At 35.2% G+C, this 11,790-nt stretch overlaps 1 long non-coding RNA gene across 1 annotated transcript; it reads left to right on the top strand.

Annotated features, from left to right (window-relative positions):
- Positions 1-10,527: 10,527 nt before the first annotated feature.
- On the top strand, positions 10,528-11,376 carry LOC112513769. The gene is made up of 2 exons (XR_003069299.1): positions 10,528-10,598; positions 11,154-11,376. It is a non-coding gene; the product is annotated as an uncharacterized LOC112513769 (long non-coding RNA).
- The last annotated feature ends 414 nt before the right edge of the window (positions 11,377-11,790 follow it).

Here is an 11,790-nt window from a genome sequence, read left to right as displayed (position 1 = left end):
TGACACACATTTCCTTACAATTGGTATCAGAGCTTGGGATCTAGATTTGGAGTTTTTTGTAGAAAATATACATTAACTAGTTTGCACAAATATTTTATCTCTATGGCTGAAGCCGGAAACCCATTTAGTGCCAATTCCTCAAACCAGACCCAAAAGACCATACCAAGAGGGTACATTTAATTTATCTGGGGCTGGGATTCGTATTCAAACTTGGAATGGGGATGGTGACTTTGGTAAATGGCAGTTCACAACATCTGCAGCACTTAGAAAGAATGGAGTCCATCCTGTAGTATTTGCTAAAAATGAGTTAGACCCTAATATGTCTGATCTTAAGGCTAGGGAAATGGAAGCATGGGTATTTACTACTTTGCAGATGGCGATGGGAGAAAATGTCATTTCTGAGATAGTGTCAGAAATGACTGCAGCTGGAATCTGGAGTAAACTTGAGAATCTTTATCTCAAGAAAACTTTAACCAACAGGTTTTTATTGATGCGGTCATGTCTTTTCTTCTAAATGAAGGAAGGCACTTCCATTAAAGCCCACATGACCGAGTTTGAAGATATCATAATGAAGTTGAAGGCAACAGATGCGCTTCTTGCCAAAGATGAAGAAGCTCTTGCTATGATTCTGTTGTATTCACTTCCTGAGAAATACTCGCAATTCACTAACAGTTTTATATATGGAAAGGAATCTCTTTCTTTATCTGATGTGAAGACAGGTATGATATCTGAAGACCAGAGGATCCAGATGAGGATCGGTAACAACCCAAGAGAGAACAATCACAGCCACGGCCTATTTGCTGATAGAGGCCGTGATGATCAGCAATCTTCAAGAGGAAGAAACCATGGGCGCTCTCAGTCCCGCCGACCGGGCCCTAGAGGGAAATCAAAGATTCGTGGTGATTGCAATTATTGCCACAAATCGGGCCATTGGGTGAAAGATTGTTCGAACTTGAAAAATAAGGACAAGTCAAAGGGTGAATCTTCTGCAGTTGCAACCAAACATGATGTAGGCTTCTCGGCAACGGCTACGTCACCAAATGGTGATAAACGTTGGGTGTTGGATACCGGAGCCTCTTGTCACATGACACCGTTTCGTGATCATTTTTCCACCTTCGAAAAATTTGAAGGTAATARMATATATATGGGAAATGATACGTCATGTACTACTCAAGGTATTGGTACGGTTCGTATCAAGATGTTTGACGGCATTGTCCGAACGTTGTACAATGTCAAATACGTTCCGGACATGTCTCGTTCCTTGATCTCGCTTGGACTTCTGTCCAAAAATGGTTGCAAGATTCGTATTGAAGATGAGAGCATTCGTATATCTCAAGGGAACTTTGTTGTTATGAAAGGCAAGCAGGCGRCAAACAATTTATTTCATTTGGTTGGCGAAAYAATTTCTTTAAAATCATGTGTGGCAGAAAATACAAAGAATGTGGATGCTACTCGTTTATGGCATCTACGATTGGGCCACACCTCGGAGAAGAATTTGGAGGTTTTGTGGAAGCGGAAGCTCATTAGGGTCAACACGCCAGCAAGCCTTGATTTTTGTGCCGGATGCRTCAAGGGGAAACAAACTCRTGTTTCTTTTGGTGTTGGAAAACACAACACCAAAGGAATCCTGGATTATGTTCATACAGATGTTTGGGGACCATCGAGCACACAGTCCCTAAGTGGAGGTAGATATTTTGTATCTTTTATTGATGATTTCGCACGAAAAGTTTGGGTGTTTGTTTTGAAGCACAAATCAGATGTCTTTGAAAAATTCAAGACTTGGTTAGCACATGTGGAAGTCGAGACCAGAAGGAAGTTAAAGGTGCTTAGATCCGATAACGGTGGAGAGTTTACTAGCGGTAACCTCAAGGCATTTTGCTCGAGTAAAGGCATTCACCGTCATTTCACTACACCTGGAGATCCCGAATCTAACGGAGTCATGGAGCGGATGAATAGGACGTTGTTGGAGAAAGTCCGATGTATGTTTTTGACATCGGGGCTTTCTAAGACTTTTTGGGCYGAAGCTTTGCACACCGCGGTGCACATTGTGAACAGGTTACCTTGTTCGGCCATTGGAGGAAAAATACCGGAAGAGTTRTGGAGAGGTAAAAAGAATATCTGTATAAAATACATACGTATATTTGGTTGTCCTGTTTATGTGCATATTTCAGGCCAGGACAAGTTAGATCCTAGAGCCACCAAAGGATTTTTGCTCGGCTATACAGATGGCATCAAGGGATACCGGATCTGGAATCCCTTGACTCATAAAGTGATTCATTCTCGACATGTTACATTTGATGAATCTCCTATGTTGAAGTCCGCCTTGGACTCTCAATCCTCTCAAGAACCGGAAGTCACCTCTACTGTTGCTCCTAGTGCCGATGATGTGGAGACAGTAGTCGGTCCTATTGTTATGAGCTCATCTGCTCGAGATACTATTCTAGGATCACTTGAAGACGTAGAAGAAGTCATCCCACCAGTGACTCCTTCTAGTGATCCTTTGTCTACTACTGATGAAGACATTGTAAATGATGGTGGAGATCAAGATGATGAGGAAAWCCCACAAGTGGCACCTACCAGACGTAGTCAGAGAACTATTCGTCCCCTTAACAGGTACGGTGATTGGGATTTTGCTAATATGAGTTTTACAGATCAGTTGGAGTTTGCATTACATGTAGGAGAAGAGGAGCCGCTTGATTTGAAGGAAGCATTGGCTTCAACCCACAGTTCCAAATGGCTGTCTGCCATGCAAGATGAGATGGAAGCTCTTTCAAAGAACAAGACTTGGGAACTTTGTTCACTACCGAAAGATAGTCGGGCAATCGGGTGCAAGTGGGTGTACAAGGTCAAAGATGATGATCGTTACAAGGCTCGTCTCGTTGCTAAAGGCTTTGCTCAACGGAAAGGTATCGAGTATGACGATATCTTTGCTCCTGTTGTTCGACAWACATCTATTAGAGTTCTTTTAGCAATCGTGGCTATTCACGATTTGGAGCTAGAACAATTAGATGTGAAGACCGCCTTCCTACACGGAGACTTGGAGGAAACCATTTATATGAAGCAACCCGATGGTTTTGTTTCCAAAAGCAAACCGGAGTATGTTTGTAAGCTCACGAAGTCCCTTTACGGACTGAAATAATCGCCTCGTCAATGGTATAAGAAGTTTGATTTGTTTATGCTAACCCTTGGTTTTGAGCGCAGTGAAAAAGATGCTTGTGTCTATCATAGACAAAGCAGTGGCATTTTCACTTACTTACTTCTTTATGTAGATGACATGCTTATTGCCTGCAAGGACCGGTCAGAGATCGAACGACTAAAAGATAAATTAAAGTCGGAATTTGAAATGAAAGATCTTGGCGCGGCGCAGAAGATTTTGGGCATGGAAATCGTACGGGACAGAAATTCCCGGACACTCAGGTTAACACAACGAGCATATATTCAGAAAATTCTGAAGCAGTTCAATCTTGATGGTGCCAAGACGTCTAGCACTCCGCTACCAAAGCACATCAAGATCACAAGCAAAGATTGTCCAAAAAATGACAAGGGAAAGGCTGAAATGTCAAAGGTTCCATACGCCAATGCGGTCAGAAGTCTTATGTACGCCATGGTGTGTACTCGTCCTGATCTCGCACATTGTGTCGGAGTGGTGAGTCGGTTTCTCGCGAATCCGGGTCGATCACATTGGTCAGCCGTTAAAATGGCATTCCGATATTTGAAGGGAACCGAGACACATGGTCTTATATTTGGTTTGCACAATGACTGTGAAATTATTGGATTTTGTGATTTTGACTATGCAGGTGATCGAGTAAGTTGGAGATCCACATCCGGTTATGTATTTACTTTGGGTAGAACAGCCGTTAGTTAGAGATCACGATTACAGTCTATTGTGGCATTGTCAACCATAGAAGTCGAACTTGTTGCGGCGGTCGAGTCTGCAAAGGAAGCAGTCCATTTAAAAGAATTGATGAATGGATTAGGCTTCGAGGAACCTTCCGTTCGCATTTTCTGTGATAATCAGAGTGCCATCCATTTGGCAACTAATTTGGCTTTCAGTTCCCGGACAAAGCACATAAATGTGCGTGATGCATATCTTGTTAGATTACATGAAGCGAAGGTCGTCTATTTGAAGAAAGTCCTGACAGATGACAATGATGCTGATATGTTCACTAAGTCGCTATCGCCAGCTAAGTTTGAGCATTGCTCATACTTAATCCAGCTCTGTTTGTGTTAGTGCCGTTGGGCACTTTGGTAGAGAGAGGAGAAATATTACCACAGGTGACAAAACGACACCTTTGAAGGAATTACTTTGTCAAGTGCTTTAGAGCTTTGCTTTGCTCTACTTAGTATAAGTAGATTGTGCATTCGAGGTTATTGGTTTGCTTGTAACTTTGACGGGTGATGGCCATGCCGAAGCTCGTCACGGTTGGAATGCAATTTGTTACCTCATGCCAATTTATTTATTATCTACTTGATATGATCAACTATTGGAATAACTCGTATATGTTGGATTGGGATTCGTTTCGCTTTTTTTTTAGGATCTCGTGCATCATGGTGGAGTGTTGTAATATAAACATTTATATTACTTGTGGATGTTGCACTCAAAGAAGGAAGCTTCCTCACTACTCTTACCAAGCTTGCTTACTACTCTTACCAAGCTTGTTCACTACTCATCCTCTAAAGCTTCTTCCATACTCTTTGTTTGGTTATAAATAACCATTTGGCCCCCAACATATTTAGATACCCCTTGGTTTCTATCTTACTATAGATACAACACTCTCTAGCTAGTATATCATATATGTGTGAGATACGAGAGTGTTCTTGAAGTTCTTGAAGGAAGTCTTGCTAGTTGACTGTGGATTTAAATATCCTTGTACAAGCACTTTGTAATCTCCTTGGTGGTAATAACATTCTTGCTCTCTCTTTGGTGGACGTACACTATCACACCGATATTGGAACCACGTTAAATTCTTGTGTTGTTATTTTGTAAACTTGTCATTTACGTAGATAATAACATATATTGTTATTATCTATATTTGGGTTATTTTCGATAGAGTCATTGTGCAACATCTAGATCATTGTTATCCGCATTTGTTGTCGGGTTTGTTGTGTTCTTGGATTTCTATTTCGTTTCGGGACCTTAGAAATCAATTGTTATCATTACTTTCGTGACACACATTTCCTTACATTCTTAATATTAGAATTGTGACAGTTTGTAAAGAAATGGTTATTTGTAGTTATCCTTATATGACTGTTGGCATGCAAAGAGTGAAATAAGTAAGTTCTTAGTTGATCAAATTCTATTTCCATTTCATCTTACTTGAAAATGCTTAGTCAAAAAGATTGATTTGGTAAATACCGTCTGTTTTCCATCTATATGCATTTTGTTAGCATCTCTGGTATCCTACATATGTTATAGAAGATTTATTTCTTAAAACTACATAAGCCGAGGCCCTAAGCCATCATAAGTCAGGCAAGCATTCATTGGAAAACATGTTAGGGTCCAATTAGAAATGACTTATGGTTCTTCTTGTGAAAGAGCCCTCTCATACACTTGTGTATGGGCAAAGCTTCCAGTAGCACTACTGCTTGTATAGGACTCCAAAATACTATGTTTTCTATTAGCCATCTGTTATGTCTTGAACCGTTAAAAACTTGATTAAAAGTCCATTGTTTTGTTCCGTTGCAAGCAGTTTTGCAGCCTTTGTGTTCCATAGAGGTTCATAATTTAGCTCTCCACAACAGCATTGGGTATATTTTACAATTAGTTGTTTTAATTTTCTATGCCATTTGTTTCAGTGATATATGTAAATTTGTATATACATAAATATCTATATATATATATAAATCTGTAATTTAGCTGCTGCAATGCAATACTTACGACTGTATATATAAATCTGTATACACATAAATATCTGACTTTTTTAGAAATATAAGCTGCTGTAATGCTTGTGGTGACCTTATATTGTAATATGTCATCTATCAATCATCATAACACAAGTGCTATAAGGTTGAGTAAACTGATCCATCTAGGCATAAGAGTTCCATTTATGCTTTAATAAACAGTCTGTTCACGAATTCATGTATTATTGCATTTAAATGGAACAGAAAATAGAACCTCATAATATATATATATATATATATATATATATATATTGGGTATACACATGGCTTTTTTTGTATGTAACTTGTGAGGTGACCATGTATCTCTAGGTCGTTTACTTGACCATGCTTCAATTTTTGGCAATAGTGATTTGACTTTTTGATCATTTTACTTTACTTTTCGTTTTAAACTAACCATCTTCCGTTGCTCGATTCAAGACTCCATTGATCCACTCGGTCGAAGTACTCCATCTATTCACTGGATTCTTGCTTGATTTCCAGAAAGCATTTTGCTCCTCAATCGTTTGTTGCTTGATTCAACAGAGGTAATCCATTTCTTTTGTATATGCTTTATCTACTTGATTCACTAGAGATACAAGTTGTTTGCATGATTCGAAGATAACATAATATATGTTTTCTTATTACTGCTTAACTATTCCAGTTTGCCTATTATTTTTAACATACACATATATTTATATATTTCAAATAGGTTCTGATTAGTGTAACAAACTTGTAGAAATGAACACCACATATATTGTTGATGATTTTTCAATGTTAAACGAAGTACATGTACGATGGAGCTTGACAAAATTTCATATGGTTTTCGTTTGGGAAGATGTTAGGGAAGAAATAATACTCATTTTTCTAATTGATCAAAACTTAAGTTAAAAATATTCACAATTTTAATTGCATGGTAAAAGAAATTTAAATCTATTTAACATTTATTTTATTATATTTTAGAGGAGAAAGATGGTAGAAATTGTTCATCATCACCCTTTAATTCAAATATACAAGCAAATGAACTTGGTGGGAGGCGTTTTCTCTTTGAATCGTTTCGCAATTGAATACAACAATGGTGATGTGAGGAATGAAGGTTATATGCTCACCTTCAATGAATTTTACATCATAATTTGCCGAAGCACAACCTTAATTCCATTGTTGGGGGATGTCGAAAATGGCTTTCCGTTCTATCCGTTAGTGCCTTCTATAAGAACTCTTGTAGAAGATCGGAGTACGCGAAAATTCGTGATCGGCACATCTAAATTCTTTGATACTTTTGTATTTTTAAAACAATAAAATCATGTTTGATAACCTAAATCTAATTTTTAAGATTTGATAATTTTTGTTTTAGATGTTGTTGGAAAAATCATCTTGGGTCGATGTGTACGATCTACCCGAACTCATGGTTATTTGCGATTTGGATGCTATGAAATATTTCTCTCAGATAGACCGTAAATGTGTATATTATTAACCAATTAAGAAATTATAATAGTAACTAACATTTTTATTGCTCATAATAGGGGAAACATAATAAAGATGAGGTTTTATGATTCGACACGATTCAGTTTTATGGAGATAGCTCGTGCAATCGTAGATAATTCTATAATCTATGCATCTCGAGTAAACTCATCCATTTGCCTACTCGTGCACCTCAAAGTACGTAACAAATTGTTTTTGTTTTTAAATATTCTATATTATTATTTACATATTCTATTTTATTAAAAATTTATTTTCAATTATTTTCAGATAATTTTTGAGTTCTACGGAGTTAACAACAATCGTGTTCGAACCACACGTGCTAGAAGCAGATGTCGTTAGAACATTAATGACATAAACTGTAACACCCTAGTTTTTTTTATTTAAATGTTTAAGCCTTAAATACAAGATTTTGTAAGCAAATTAAGTACTTTTAAAAGAGTCCAACAGTTGTAGCATTTATTAAACTATCATGTTTATAAGGCAAGTAGCTTACAAAGCTACTTATAAATAAACAACATGAGCCACAAAATCTTATGACAAAGCAAGCCTACTCTTTATGACCAAGCAAGCTAGTTATGAGTTGTCAAGGATAAAAGCATGTGTTGGCAAAATTCATAATGACAAGCAAGAGCTAGAAGCATGACAAATAAAAGTTAGAAGCATGAGGTGTTAAGATTCTTTTATATTAAGCATGGGGTGTCAAGATTCTCTTATCCTAAAAAAATGAGGTGTTAAACTATCATAAGAGTACAATTTTGGGAGCAAGAAGAACAAGTAGCAAATGCAATGAATTTACCTATAAATAGTGATTAAAGTGTTATCATTAGTTCCATACTAAAAATAAGAAATCTCTCTCTTTATACCTAATCAAGCTTGAAGATAGGAATGAAGGGAAAAACTAGGCAAATCAAGGTGAGTACTTATGTGATTTATGAGATACATGTATGCTATATATAAAAGTATTTTATGCATTACTAGTTATGTTGGCATGCTTTGTTTTACATGAAAATATTGATTCACAAACATATTCAAGATATGCATGATGACATACAAGTATACACACAAGACTTGAAAATCGTTTACATGTTATCATATGTGTTACATAAGGCATGAAATTTTTTACATGTTATGTATAACCATAATATCCAACGTACGAGATATTACATGAAGGAACGTTTTGCAAACGAACCTTACAGGGTAGCCTTTTATGGACCCGGGGGTTAGCAAACCTCAAGACAGGTATGGTATACATGCATGTGATAAGTGAGATCTCAAAAGAATGTTTTATACATGATAAAGAATATAATATTTTATGAATGTTTATGCATGAGAATAAAGAATATTTTTATACATGATCAAGAGCTTTTATAAATTATCATTTATAAAATATCATGAAAATTTCTCATTCATGAAACTATAAATACTCACTAAGCTTATAGCTTATATATCTCATGTATGTATCTCAGGAATCAAGGAGTAGGAACAAGATGAAGTGTTGCTATTCTAAGATGTTAGAATATTATAAGTTGTAATTTTTCGCATTTCCGCTGCTGTAATAACTCTATTATAATGAAATAAAAGTTTAAGATATGAAGTTTCTTTCATTCACTCGTACTAAGGGCAAAGGACGATACCCCCGAGAACGGGATGTTACAAATGGTATCAGAGCATCAGTTTAAGTGAACTAAGATTGTCTTAGATTAGGTAACTTAGACTTAAACCGAGAAGGATAACATTTGGTATTAATGCATTATATTTAAAATAACTAACATCTATCTATACTCTATCAAATTATTTCGTTAATTTTTTATCCTGGTCGATATAACCATATGGGATAGTGTCTAGGAAGGAACCGGCTGAGTTGTTGACTTCAAAAAAAAAAAGTCGCAGATTATAATTGGACCGAACAGATCCTAGCTTCCGTGATACTGACTTGGCTATTTCATATTGGTAGTCAGATGGATTAGTAAGAAGTGTTGATCTTATTAAAATAAAAGAGTTGTGGTGTAAGAAAAATAGGTTACAAACTCGCATAACCTTAAAATCTTAAGACTTAAGAATTTATACTTTGATGGAATACTTCACTAAGAGTTTATTCTTCGATGACATACTTTAGTAAAATTTCCTTTATTATGTTGGAAAATGGTGATCAAATATCAGCTAATTAAGTAGTATTTGGGATGACAATTAAATGATCATGCTGATCATGATTAGCTAATTTAGTGTATTATTCTCAATTGTACTCAGTATTGTCCATAGCATAGTAGCCATGTTTTGATATATGATATCAGACTATGTTAATAGTTAAGTAAATAATTCAGGTCAGACTTATTATTGAAGGTATTATAAAACTATGACACAAAAAGATGTTTGGGACATATATATATTGTCATTTCTATTATCAAGAAAGTCTAGAAGGAATTGAAGATAGTCCGTGACTTATTTGATGTTATGGAAACAAACTTGAAGAAATCTTGGTTGATGATAAACTTAAATTCGTAGAAGAACCCATAGCTATCACTGAGCATAAATTTTTTTTAAAAAAAACTTCAAAGAGGAATCAATGGTATTAGTTCATTGGGACTATTCTCACGGATCAGAGGTAACATGGGAAGCGAGTCAGAAATGAGGAATAAGTACCCACATCCTTTTGAGTAATATTTCGAGGACGAAATTCATATAAGAAAGGGAGAATTGTAACACCCTAGTTTTTTTTATTTAAATGTTTAAGCCTTAAATACAAGATTTTGTAAGCAAATTAAGTACTTTTAAAAGAGTCCAACAACTGTAGCATTTATTAAACTATAATGTTTATAAGGCAAGTAGCTTACAAAGCTACTTATAAATAAACAACATAAGCCACAAAATCTTATGACAAAACAAGCCTACTCTTTATGACAAAGCAGGCTAATTATGAGTTGTCAAGGATAGAAGCATGTGTTGGCGAAATTCATAATGATAAGCAAGAGCTAGAAGCATGACAAATAAAAGCTAGAAACATGAGGTGTTAAGATTCTTTTATATTAAGCATGAGGTGTCAAGATTCTCTTATCCTAAAAAAAACTATCATAAGAGTACAATTTTGGGAGCAAGAAGAACAAGTAGCTAATGCAATGAATTTACCTATAAATAGTGATTGAAGTGTTATCATTAGTTCTATACTAAAAATAAGAAATCTTTCTCTTTATACCTAATCAAGCTTGAAGATAGGAATTAAGGGAAAAGCTAGGCAAATCAAGGTGAGTACTTATGTGATTTATAAGATACATGTATGCTATATATAGAAGTATTTTATGCATTACTAGTTATGTTGGCATGCTTTGTTTTACATGAAAATATTGATTCACATACATATTCAAGATATGCATGATGACATACAAGTATACACACAAGACATGAAAATCATTTACATGTTATCATACGTGTTACATAAGGCATGAAAATTTTTACATGTTATGTATAACAATAATATCCAACGTACGGGATATTACATGAAGGAACGTTTTGCAAACGAACCTTATAGGACAGCCTTTTTATGGACCCGGGGGTTAGCAAACCTCAAGACAAGTATGGTATACATTCATGTGACAAGTGAGATCTCAAAAGAATGTTTTATACATGATAAAGAATATAGTATTTTATGAATGTTTATGCATGAGAATAAAGAATATTTTTGTACATGATCAAGAGCTTTTATAAATTATCATTTACAAAATATCATGAAAATTTCTCATTCATTAAACTATAAGTACTCACTAAGCTTATATCTTATATATCTCATGTATGTATCTCAGGAATCAAGGAGTAGGAACAAGATGAAGTGTTGCTATTCTAAGATGTTAGAATATTATAAGTTGTAATTTTCTGCATTTCCGCTGCTGTAATAACTCTATTATAATGAAATAAAGTTTAAGATATGAAGTTTCTTTCATTCACTTGTACTAAGGGCAAAGGACGATACCCCCGAGAACGGGATGTTACATAAACGTATATGATTAGTGTTATCATTATCATGTATTATTGGTCTTTTTTGGATTTGTGAACTTATATGTATCTTTTATATGCATTATTATGTTGGTTTAAGTTTAATCATTGTCTCTTCATTGTCTGTTAATGATATGTTTTGAATAATTAATTAAAACGACTAAGTAAATTGTTAGATACACAATAAAGAATGAGTGATATGTTCGATAAAAAATGTATAAACTTTTATTCAAGACAACCAAGGTAAAAAAAACAAGGATGGCAGGTTATTTTTTGTTCAATCTCAAAATTTCTTACCCTAACTTTGTTCATTCGAATTCAAACATTTACACTTTATATCACAGATAAAACCATATTTTTCCATTTTTATCATTTTACAGTTTCCGATGAGGATGGGTGATGACAAAATTGCAAATAATGATGTAACACAAGTTGATGTAGATATAG

This window comes from Cynara cardunculus (assembly GCF_001531365.2).
Source record: "Cynara cardunculus var. scolymus isolate 2C chromosome LG 5, CcrdV1, whole genome shotgun sequence".
Classification (NCBI taxonomy): Eukaryota; Viridiplantae; Streptophyta; class Magnoliopsida; order Asterales; family Asteraceae; genus Cynara; species Cynara cardunculus.
The sequence above is the reverse complement of the archived record's forward strand: the minus strand, read 5'-3'. Positions and strand labels throughout refer to the sequence as shown.